Consider the following 12106-nt stretch of genomic DNA (forward strand, 5'->3'; position numbering starts at 1 on the left):
AATAATGGCAGTAAGGACATTGAAACCCTGGATTTTGCTGAGTCTTTGTTAGATATACCTGTAGTGGTTTGTCCTGAGGAAACAGCCCCCCCACCTCCAGTCTGCCCTGATGAGCCTACCATCCAACCTCTGCCTAAAGAGATTAACCCTTCAGTGCCTACTGAACCTGTAATCTCCTCCCCTGAGGAAAAAGACCTCACTCCTCTGTCTGGAGAGATTAATCTTATTTAAGGAGATGAACTTGCAACAGAATGTTCTGAGGTAAATGGTTTTGAGGGATACTTCTAATTGTTTACATGACCCACCCCCACCACCAGTCTTTGGTTCAAGACCTATGACTAGACTCAGGTCCCAACATGCCCTGAAGGGTGAGGTAGAAAGTGTGATCCATGATGAAGTATACTATACTCCAAAAGAACTGTATGAGTTTTCCAACTTATACAGACAGAAATCAGGGGAATATGTGTTGGAATGGATATTAAGGGTGTGGGAAAATGGTGGAAGGAATATAAAGTTGGATCAGGCTGAATTTACTGATATGGGCCCACTAAGCAGAGATTCTGCATTCAATATTGTAGCTTGAGGGGTTAGAAAGGGTGTTAACAGTTTGTTTGGGTGGTTGCCTGAAACATGGATCAAAAGGTGACCAACATTACCTGAGGTCAAAATGTTAGAACTGCCCTGGTATAATGTAGAGGAAGGGATTCAAAGGCTTAGAGAGATTGGAAAGTTAGAGTGGATTTATCATGGAAGACCTGCTCACACACCACTGGAATTTCCAGAAGACATTCCTTTCACCATGACTGTGAGGAATAAATTTTTGAGACTAGCTCCATCATCCCTGAAAAGATCTATGGTCACCCTTCTCTGTAAGTCAGATATTACTGTGGGAACTGCTGTTACTGAGCTGGAATCCTTAAACACCATGGGCATAATCGGATCCCAGGTTGGAAGAAACAATGTGCTAGCAGTAAATCATCAAAGACAAGATGGGCATGGCTACCATAGTATAAAACAGGCTCAAGGCAGCAGTCAAAATAATCTGACTCACAAAGAATTATGGTGTTGGCTAATAGATCATGGGGTAGCTAACAGTAAAATAAATGGACAGTCTACTAAATTCTTGTTTGAGCTGTATAAGCAAAAGAATTCTAGGTCAAGGGAACAAAAGTATACCTTGAATTACAAAAACAGAGAGTCACAGCCCCTTAATCAATTCCCAGACTTGAGACAGTTTACAGATCCAGAGCTCCTTGATTGAGGGGAAGTCTGGTTACCTTTGGGGAAGGACCCTGTTACATTGCCAAAAATTTATACTGTTACTCTTCCTCCCAGCCTTCCCCAGAGGGACATATGGCCTTTTACCAGGGTAACTGTGCATTGGGAAAAAGGAAATGATCAGATATTTCGTGGATTATTAGACACTGGTTCAGAAGTGACATTAATTCCAGGAGACCGAAAACATCACTCTGCTCCACCAGTCAGAGTTGGGGTCTATGGAGGTCAGGTAATCAATGGAGTCTTAGCTCAGGTCCATCTCACAGTGGGTCCAGTGATTCTCCAGACCCATTCTGTGGTTATTTCCCCAGTACTGGAATGCATAATTGGTATAGACATACTCAGCACCTGGCAGAATCCTCACATTGGTTCCCTACTCATGGAGTGAGGACAGTTATGGTGGGAAAGGCAATGTGAAAGCTACTAGAACTGCCCCTGCCTAACAAAATACTAAAGCAGAAGCAATACTGGATTCCTGGAGGGATTGCAGGAATTAATGCCACTCTTAGGGACTTGAAGGATGCAGGGGTGGTTATTACCTCCACATCCCCATTCAACTCTCTTATTTGGCCTGTGCAGAAAACAGATGGTTCTTGGAGGATGACAGTGGATTATCATAAGCTTATCCAGTTGGTGACTCCAGTTGCAGCTGCTCTTCCAGATGTGGTATCATTGCTTGAGCAAATTAAGACATCCTGTGGTACCTGGCATGCAGCTATTGATCTGGCAAATGCTTTTTTCTCACTTGGTGTTAGTAAGGACCACCAGAAACAGTTTGCATTCACCTGGCAAGGCCAGCAGTATACATTCACTGTGCTACCTCAGGGGTATATCAAGTCTCCAGCCCTATGTCATAGTGTTGTCCTCAGGGGTCTTGATCAGTTCTCCCTCCCAAAAACATCACACTGCTCCATTATATTGATGATATTATGTTGATTGGACCTAGTGAGCCAGAAGTAGCAACTACTCTAGATTTGTTGGTAAGGTATTTGCATGGCAGAGGATGGGAGATAAACCCAAGAAAAATACAGGGGCCTTCCACCTCAGTAAAATTTCTAGGTGTCCAGTGGTGTGGGGCATGTCAAGATATTCCTTCTAAAGTGAAGGATAAGCTGTTGCTTCAGGCCCCTCCTATGATCAAAGAAGAGGCAGAACACTTACTTGGCCTCTTTGGATTTTGGAGACAACGTATTCCTCATTTGGGTGTGATACTCTGGCCCATTTACTGAGTCACCTTAAAAGCTTCTAGTTTTGGGTGGGACTGGAACATGATGAGGCTCTGCAACAGGTCCAGGCTGCTGTGCAAGCTGCTCTGCCACTTGGACCCTATGATCCAGCTGATCCAATGGTGCAACAAGTGTCAGTAGCAAATAGAGATGCTGTTTGGAGCCTTTGTCAGGCTCCTATAGGAGAATCACAATGCAGTCCCTTAAGATTTTGGAGTAAAGCCTTACCATCCTCTGCAGATAACTATTCTCCTTTTGGGAAACAGCTATTGGTCTGTTATTGGGCCTTAGTAGAGACAGAATGCTTAACCATGGGCCACCAAGTTACTATGAGACCTGAGTTACATATCATGAGCTGGGTGTTGTCTGACCCACAAAGTCATAAAGTTGGGTGTGCACAGCAGCACTCCATCATGAAATGGAAATAGTATATATGAGATAGAGCTTGCACAGCTCCTGAAGGCACAAGTTACATATGGAAGTGGCCCAAATGCCTGTATCTCCCACTCTTGCCACATTTCCTTCTCTTTCCTAGCCCACAGCTTTGGCATCTTGGGGAGTTCCTTACAATCAGTTGGCTGAGGAAGAGAAAACTCAGGCCTGGTTTACAGATGGTTCTCCATGATATGCAGGCACCACCTAAAAGTGGACAACTACAGCACTGAAGCTTCTTTCTGGGATGTCCCTGAAGGACAGTGGTGAGGGGAAATCCTCCCAGTGGGTGGAACTTTGAGCAGTGCACGTGGTTGTTCACTTTCCTTGGAAGGAGAACTGGCCAGAGTTGCATTTGTGTACTGGTTCATGGGCTGTTGCTAATGGCTTGGCTGGGACTTGGAAGGAACATGATTGGAACACTGGTGACAAAGAAGTCTGGGGAAGAGGTATGCAGATATACCTTTCTGAGTGGGCAAAAAACATGAAGATATTTGTGTGCTGTGTGAATATTCACCAGTGGGTGACTTCAGCAGAAGATTTTAATAATCAAGTGGGTAAGATGACCCATTTGGTGGATACCAATCAGCCTCTTTCCCCAGCCACTCCTGTCATTGCCCAGTGGGCTCATGAACAAAGTGGTCATGGTGGTAGGGATGGAGGTTGTGCATGGGTTCAGCAACATGGACTTCCACTCATGAAGGCTGACCTGGCCACAGCCACTTCTGATTGCCCAATTTGCCAACAGCAGAGACCCACACTCAGTCCCCAATATGGCACCATTACCTGAGGTGATCAGCCTACTACCTGGTGGCAGGTTGTTTACATTGGAGCACTTCCATCATGTAAGGGGCAGAGATTTGTTCTCACAGGAAGAGACACATACTCTGGATATGGGTTTGCCTTCACTGCACATAATGCTTCTGCCAAAACTACCATCTGTGGACTTATGGAATGCCTTATCCACCATCATGGTATTCCACACCACATTGCTTCTGACCAAGGAACCCATTTCACAGCAATTGAAGTGAGGGAATGGGCACATTCTCATGGAATTCTCTGGTCTTACTATGTTCCCCATCATCCAGAGGCAGCTGGGTTGATAGCACGGTGTAGTGGCCTGTTGAAGACTCAGTTATGGTGCCAACTAGGTGGCAATACCTTGCAGGGCTGGGAGAGTGTTCTCCAGGGGACTGTGTATGCTCTGAATCAGCATCCACTCTATGGTGTTGTTTCTCCCATAGCCAGGATTCATGGGTCCACGAATCAAGGGGTGGAAACAGGAGTGGCTGCACTCACTACCACTCCTAGTGATCCACTAGGAAAATTTTGCTTCTTGCCCCTGCAACCTTAAGTTCTGCTGTTGTACATGTCTTAGTTCCAAAAGGAGGTGTGCTTCCACCAGGAAACACAATGATAATTCCATTAAACTGGAAGTTAAAACTGTCACCTGGCCACTTTGGGCTTCTTATGCCTCTGAATCAACAGGCAAGGAAGGGGATTACCGTACTGGCTGAGTTGATTGATACTGACTATCAAAGGGAAGTAGCCCTGCAACTACACAGTGAAGGTAAGGAAGAGTTTTCCTGGAATACATGAGATCCCCTAGGGTACTATCATGCTCTGTGATTAAAGTCAATGGAAAACTGCAACAATCCAATCCAGGCAGGAATACCAATGGCCAAGACACTTCAGGAATGCAGGTCTGGGTCACCTCACCAGGCTAAGAATCATGGCCAGTTGAAGTGGTTGCTGAGGGTAAAGTGAACATGAAATGGGTAGTGGAAGAAGGTAGTGATAAATATAAACTGTGGCCATGTGACCAGTTACAGAAATGAGGACTATGATAGCATGACTATTTCCTCCTGGTTTTGTTATGATATTTAAGTTAAAGGAAATCAATTTTAAGAGTTAATATCACCCAAGGTCTTGCACCCTATTCTTGAGAGGTTTAGCACATTTCCAGTTGTATGCAGGACAGCAGAGTATTGTTAGGTGAAATGTATATCTGTTATTGTTCTCTACTTAGAGATAAAGTGAGTTAAGGTGATGTTTATAACTGCCAAGCTGACAAGGTGTGGACTATGATGGTTAGGTTCATGTGTCAAGTTGGCCAGTTGATAGTACCCAGACACCTGTTCAAGCAAGCACTGACCTAACCATTACTGCAAGGGCATTTGTGGCTGGTTAATAAACCAGAAGGCTGGTTTATTAAATCATCAGTCAATTGGATGCAGCTGTGACTAATTACATCAATGAAGGACATGTCTTTCACAATGAGAGAATGCAATTGGCTGGATTTAATCCAATCAATTGAAGACTTTTAAGTGAGACAGATAGAGGACCTTCACTTCTTCTTCACCTATCCAGTGAAGCATTTCCTGAGGAGTTCATTGAATTTTCCAGTTCATTTCCTGAGGAGTTCATCCAACACATTCATTGATGTTGCCAGTTTGCTGCCTAAGGAGTTCATTGAACATCTTCATTGGATTTGCCAGTTTGCTGCTTGCCCTATGGAATTTGGACTCATGAATACCCACAGTTACATGAGACACTTTTAAAAAATCTTGTATTTATAGATATCTTGTTGATTCTGTTTCCCTAGAGAACCCTAACTAATATAATTGTGTTTGAACAAACTGACCATAAAAGTTAAATTATTTAGTGTGCTGCAGAAAATATAGGTCCTGCAACAAACAAACATCTCTCCCATTGGTTTCACACAGAAATTGACATTTTAAAACACAGTCAGTATACTTTACCCTTTGCCTGATTTTCCATATTCCTAACCAGATCTGCTTCATTCATATCTCTAATTGAGGTCTGAACTCGTTTTCAGCTTTTTTACAGATGCTGTGTGCCCTAATACTGACTACTTAGCTGCCACACTCTAGCTCTGAGTTTCAGGTGTCACACTGATACCCAAAGTTCCAGAGACTGACCAGGTTATACACAAAGAGCTCAGCATCTCAAAATTTAGAGATAACCATTACAACTCAGGAATAGATGTGACTACTATAAGGGCTAACACTCTAGGGACCATTACAATAAGCATTCCACTGATAAGCTGTGTTCTAAGATTCAATTCTCAGAGTTTACACATTATAGTTAGTCCATATTAATGAGGCATTATAATGTTTGTCTTTTTGTTTCCTGCATACTTCACTCAAAATGTTGTTCTCAAGAACCATTCACATAGTTGCGTGTCTCACAGTTTCATTCCTTCTTGCAGCAGCTCAGTATTCTATTGTATGCATACACCAAAGTTCATTCTGTTCATCAGTCAATGTACCCTTAGGCCACCTCCATTCATTGCAAATCATGAATGCTGCAGACATAAACACCAGTGTGCAAATATCCATTCCTATCCCTGCTTTCAGATCTTCCAAATATATACCCCATAATTAGGTTGCAGGATCTTATGGCTGCCCCATTCTACTTCCCCACAAACAGCAAATAGGTATATCCCCCTCTCCATGTTTTCTAAAGGATTTGTATGCCTCTGTTAATATTTTTCCCTGCAATTTTATAGAGATATATTCACATACCATACAATCATCCACAATGTACAATCAATTGTTTACAGTATCATCATTTGGTTTTGCATTCATCACCACAATCAGCACTTGAACATATTCATTACTTCAAAAAAAAGTTTTTTTAAAAAGAATAATAAAAAATAAAAAAATTAAATTACCATAATAATAAGGTCGGGCAACAATACCACTACCAAGAATCCCATACCCCTCCCTTATAACCCCCTTTCATAGACACTTAGCACTTAGACTTTTCTGTGAAGGTGTGAGATAGGAGTTCTTTTTCATTTTTTGGATATGGATATACAGTTTTCCAAACACCATTTATTGAAGAGGCAGCTTTGCCCCAGTTGCTTTGGATTGACTGCCTTATCAAAGATCAATTGTCTGTAGATGAGAGGATCTATTTCTGAACACTCAATTCAATTCCATTGGTCAGTGTATCTATCTGTATGCCAATACCATGCTGTTTTGGCCACTGTAGCTTTGTAGTATGCTTTAAGGTCAAGTAGTGTGAGACCTCCCATTTCATTCCTCTTTCTCAATATACTTTTGGCTATTTGGAGCACCTTGCCCTTCCAAATAAATTTGCTTATTGGTTTTTCTATTCTGCAAAGTAAGTTGTTGGGATTTGAATTGTTATTGCATTGAATCTACTAATCAGTATATGTAGAATTGACATCTTAACTATACTTTGTCTTCCAATCCATGAACACAGTATATTCTTCCAATTTTTTAGGTCATATTTGATTTCTTTTAGCAGTCTCTTGTTGTTTTCTCTGTATAGTTCTATTTTGGCCTTGTTTAAATTTATTCCTAAATAATTGATTCTTTTGGTTGCTCTTGTAAATGAAATTTTATTCTTGATTTCATCCTCCCGTTGCTCATTACTTGTTCTCGTTTGCTAATGCTGCCATCATGCAAAATACCAGAAATGGATTGGCTTTTACAAAGTGTGTTTATTTGGTTACAAATTTACAGACTATAGGCCTTAAAAGTGTCCAAATTAAGGAAAGCATCAGCATGAGTATACTTTCACTGAAGTAAGGCCAATGGTTTCTGGAAAACCTCTGTTAGCTGGGAAAGCACATGGCTGGCATCTGCTGATTGCAGATTGTGTTCCAGATCCTCTCTCAGCTCCTGTGCTTTCTTCAAAATGTTGCTCTTAGGGCATCTTCTCCTCTCTTAGATTCTCTGGAGCAAACATAGGGCTAGCATACCCAAAGTGTCAGCAGAAGTCTGCTTTCAGTGGCCATCTCCAAAATGTCTCTCTAGCTGCTCTCCAAAATGTCACTCTCAGCTGCTCTGAGGTTGTTCTGTTTGTGAGCTCTTTTATAGGACTCCAGTGATTAAATCAAAACCCACTCTGAATGGGCAGGGCCCATATCTCCATGGAAATAATCCAATCAAATATTTTACTCAGTTGATTGAGTCATATATCCATGGAAGCACTCAATCAAAGGATTCCAACCTAATCAACACTAATATGTCTGCCCCCAAAAGATTGCATTAAAGAAGATGGTGTTTTGGTGTACATGATACATCCAAACTGGCACACTTGTGTATAGGAACACTACTGATATTTCCATGTTGATCTTGTAGCCTGCCATGTTGCTGTATTCACTGATTTGCTCTATTAGCTTTGCTGTAGATTTTTCTGGATTTTCTACATGTATGATCATGTCATCTGCAAACAGTGAAAGTTTTACTCCTTCCTCTTCAATTTGGGTGCCTTTTATTTCTTTTTCCTGCCTAATTGCTCTAGCTAGAAGTTCCAGCACAATGTTGAATAACAGGGGTGGCAGTGGGCATTCCTGTCTTGTTCCTGATCTTAGAGGGAAAGCTTTCAGTCTTTTCTCATTGAGTGTGATGTTTGTTGTGGGTATTTCATATATTCTCTTTATCATATTGAGAAAGTTCCCTTCTATTCCTATCCTTTGAAGTGTTTTCATCAAGAAAGGATGTTGAATTTTGTCAAATGCCTTTTCTGCATTGATCCAGATGATCATGTGGTTTCTCCACTTTGATTTATTCATGTGGTGTATTGCATTAATTGATTCTTTTGTGTTGAGCCAGTCTTACATACCTGGAATAAATCTCACTTGGTCATGGTGTATAATTCTTTTAATGTGCTGCTGGATTCGATTTGTGAGAATTTTGTTGAGGATTTTTGCATCTACGTTCATTAAAGAGATTTGTTTATAATTTTCTCTTTTTTGTACTATCTTTGCCTGAGTTTGGTATTAGGGTGATGTTGACTTCCTAGAATGAGTTAGGTAACTTTCCCTCCTCTGTGAATTTTTTAACAATTTGTAAAGTATTGGTATTAATTCTTTCTTGAATGCTTGGTAGAATTCACATGTGAAGCCATCTGGTCCTGGACTTTTCTTTTTTGGGACTTTTTGATGACTGACTCAATCTCTTTACTTGTGACTGGTTTGTTTAGATCATCTATTTCTTCTTGAGTCAATGTTTGTTCCTGCTGCTCTAGGAAGTTGCCATTTCATCTAAGTTGCTGGTTTATTAGCATACATTTGCTCATAGTTTCCTCTTGTTATTTCCTTTATTTCTGCAGGGTCAGTAATGTGTGCTTTCCCATTTCTGTGTATGTTTATTTGCATCTCTCTCTCTCTCTCTCTCTCTCTCTCTCTCTCTCTCTTTCTCTCTCTCTGTCTTTTAGCCTATTTATGGGTCCCTTGAATTTATTGATTTTCTCAAAGAACCAACTTCTGGTTTTGTTGATTGTCGCTATTGTTTTCCTGTTCTCAATTTCACTTATTTCTGCTCTAATCTTTGTTATTTATTTCCTTCTGTTTGCTTTGGGCTTAGTTTTCAGTTCTTCCTTTAGTTCCTTCAGGTGAAAAATTCATTCATGTTTTTCTCTTTCTTCTTATTTTATATAGGCATTTAGGGCAATAAATTTCCCTCACAGGACTGCATTTGCTGCATCCCATAAGATTTGTTATGTTGTGTTTTCATTTTCATTTGCCTCAAGTATTTACTAGTTTCTCTTGTAATTTCTTCATTTACCCACTGGTTGTTTAAGTTTGTTATTTAGCCTCCATATATTTGTGAATTTTCTTACCTTCTGCCTGTTATTTATTTTCAAATTTATTCCATTATGATCTGAGAATGTGTTTTGTAAATATCATTTTTTTTTAATTTGTTGAGACTTGCTTTGTGGCCCAACATGTGGTCTGTCCTAGAAAATGATCCATGAGCACTTGAGAAGAATGTGCATCCTGCTTTTGTGGGCTGAATGTTCTATAAATACCTGTCAAGTCTAGTTCATTTATCATGCAGTTCAACATTTCTGTTTCCTTATTGATCCTTTGTCTAGATGTTCTACACATTGATAAGAGCAGTGTATTGAAGTTTCCAACTATTACTGTAGAGATATCTACTTCTCCCTTCAGTATTGTCAGTGTTTGACTCATGTATTTTGGGGCAGTCTGGCTTGGTGCATACATATTTATGATTGCTATGTTTTCTTGATGAATTGTTACTTTTAGTAATAGATAGCATCATTCTTTGTCTCTGTTAATTGTTTTATATTTGAAGTCTAATTTGTCTGATATTAATATAGCTACTCCCACCTTCTTCTAGTTGTTGTTTGCATGAAATACCTTTTTCAAATCTTTCACTTTCAGCCCATTTTTGTTCTTGTGTCTAAAGTGAGTTTCTTGTAGAGAGCATATAGATGGGTCTTGTTTTTTAATCCATTCTGCCAGTCTATGTCTTTTTATTGGGGAGTTTAATCCATTAACATTTAGGGTTATTACTGTAAGAGCATTACTTTCTTCTACCATTTTGCTTCTTGGTTTTTGTATGTTAGATCTTATTTTTTCTCTCTCTCTACTTTTACCCCTCCTGATTGTTTCATTTCTACACTTGTCTCCAAACCTCTCTCTCCTGTCTTTTTCTATCAACCTGTAGCACTGCCTTTTGTATTTCTTGAAGTGCAGGTCTCTTATTCACAAACTCTCTCAGTCTGTTTGCCTGAAAATAATTTAATCTCTCTCTCATTTTTGAAAGACAGATTTCCCAAGTATAGAATTCTTTGTTGGCAGTTTTTCTCTTTCAGTGTCAAATATATCATACTAATGCCTTCTAGCCTCCATGGTTTCTGCAGAGAAATCTGTACATCATCTTATTGAGCATCCCTTGTTTGTGATGGATCACTTTTCTCTTGCTTCTTTCAGAATTTTCTCTTTGTCTTTGACATTGGACAATCTGATCAGTAAGTGTCTTGGAGTAGATCTACTGGGATCTATCCTGTTTGGGGTATGCTGCACTTCTTGACTCTGTAATTTTATGTCTGTCATAAGAGTTGGGAAATTTTCAGTGATCATTTCTTCTACTGTTCTTCCTGCCCCTTTTCCCTTCTCTTCTCCTTCTGGGACTCCCATAGCACATATATTCATGCACTTCATGTTTTCATTCAGTTCCCTAAGTCCCTGCTCATATTTTTCCATTCTTTTCCCTATCTGTTCCTTTATGTGTAGGATTTCAGATGTCCTGTCCTCTATTTCACTTATCCTTTCTTCTGCCTCTTCAAATCTCCTGTTGTATGTATACATTGTGTTTCTCATCTCTTGTATTGTGCCTTTCATTCCTGTAAATTTTGCCATTTGTTTTTTTCAAACTTTCATGTTCCTACTTATGTTTGCCCAATTTCTTCTTTATATCCTTCATCTCTTTTGTCATATCTTCCCTCAGCTCATTGATTTGATTTTTTGATTGATTTATGAGATTTGTTTTATTATTAATTAATTGTTTTATTTCCTGTATCTCAGTTGAAGTGTTAGCTTGTTCCTTAGGCTTGTCTATATTTTCGTGTTTCCTAGTATGGCTCATAGCTCTCCAGGCATCTGATTTTCTTGTTTATTCTGGAGTTTGTTTTCCCTCTTTTACTCAAGGCTTTCTTGTTGTTTGGCTTTGTACTCTGTTTTTTCTTTGGTGTGCAGTTCAAGCTATTCTAGACCTCCAACCTAGTTTCTGTTTAGTTGGTCAGAATTTTTCACCTCTTGTTTATTTGTTTCTTGCCCTGCCTCTGTGTAAACTTTTTGTGAGAGGGGCTCCCAAATATGATCACCCCCAACCAGATTTTCCTAGTCAAGAAAGGCCCTGGTCCCTGGAAGAGGGTATGATGTTTCCCTGAGAATGAGACCCCACAGGTTTTTAGACCTTCCTGTGAAGCCTCTAGACTCTGTGCTTTTCCTAGCCTGTCCAGCAGGTGGCACTTGTCAGCCCACAGCTTCCCACCAGTGTAAAGAGGTGTCACAAGTGCCTTCAATTCTCTGCAGACCCTGTCTCTGCCAGGGGCATGGCTGAATCAAGGTGGTTTCTCTTTTCCAGCCCCTGGGATCTTATTTCTCTGAGGTAGTTGTGCCAATTGAGCTGTACCCTGCACCTCTTTTCTTGGGGAAGTTATGCCCTTTAGGGAATTGTCTCCCCCACTAGACTCATTGCTTTGTATCTCAGACCTATCTTATCTCTGCCCTTGCCTGGATCCAGGGGCCAATTTGAAATATCTGAGGCTTTCTCTAATGAACTACTTGGAATAGTTATTTCAAAACAAAAACAGAAAGAAAAAAAGAAAGAAAACCCTTATCAAGGTCTTTCCCCAGCCCC

The sequence above is a fragment of the Choloepus didactylus genome, chromosome X, assembly GCF_015220235.1.
Source record: "Choloepus didactylus isolate mChoDid1 chromosome X, mChoDid1.pri, whole genome shotgun sequence".
NCBI classification, from domain to species: domain Eukaryota; kingdom Metazoa; phylum Chordata; class Mammalia; order Pilosa; family Megalonychidae; genus Choloepus; species Choloepus didactylus.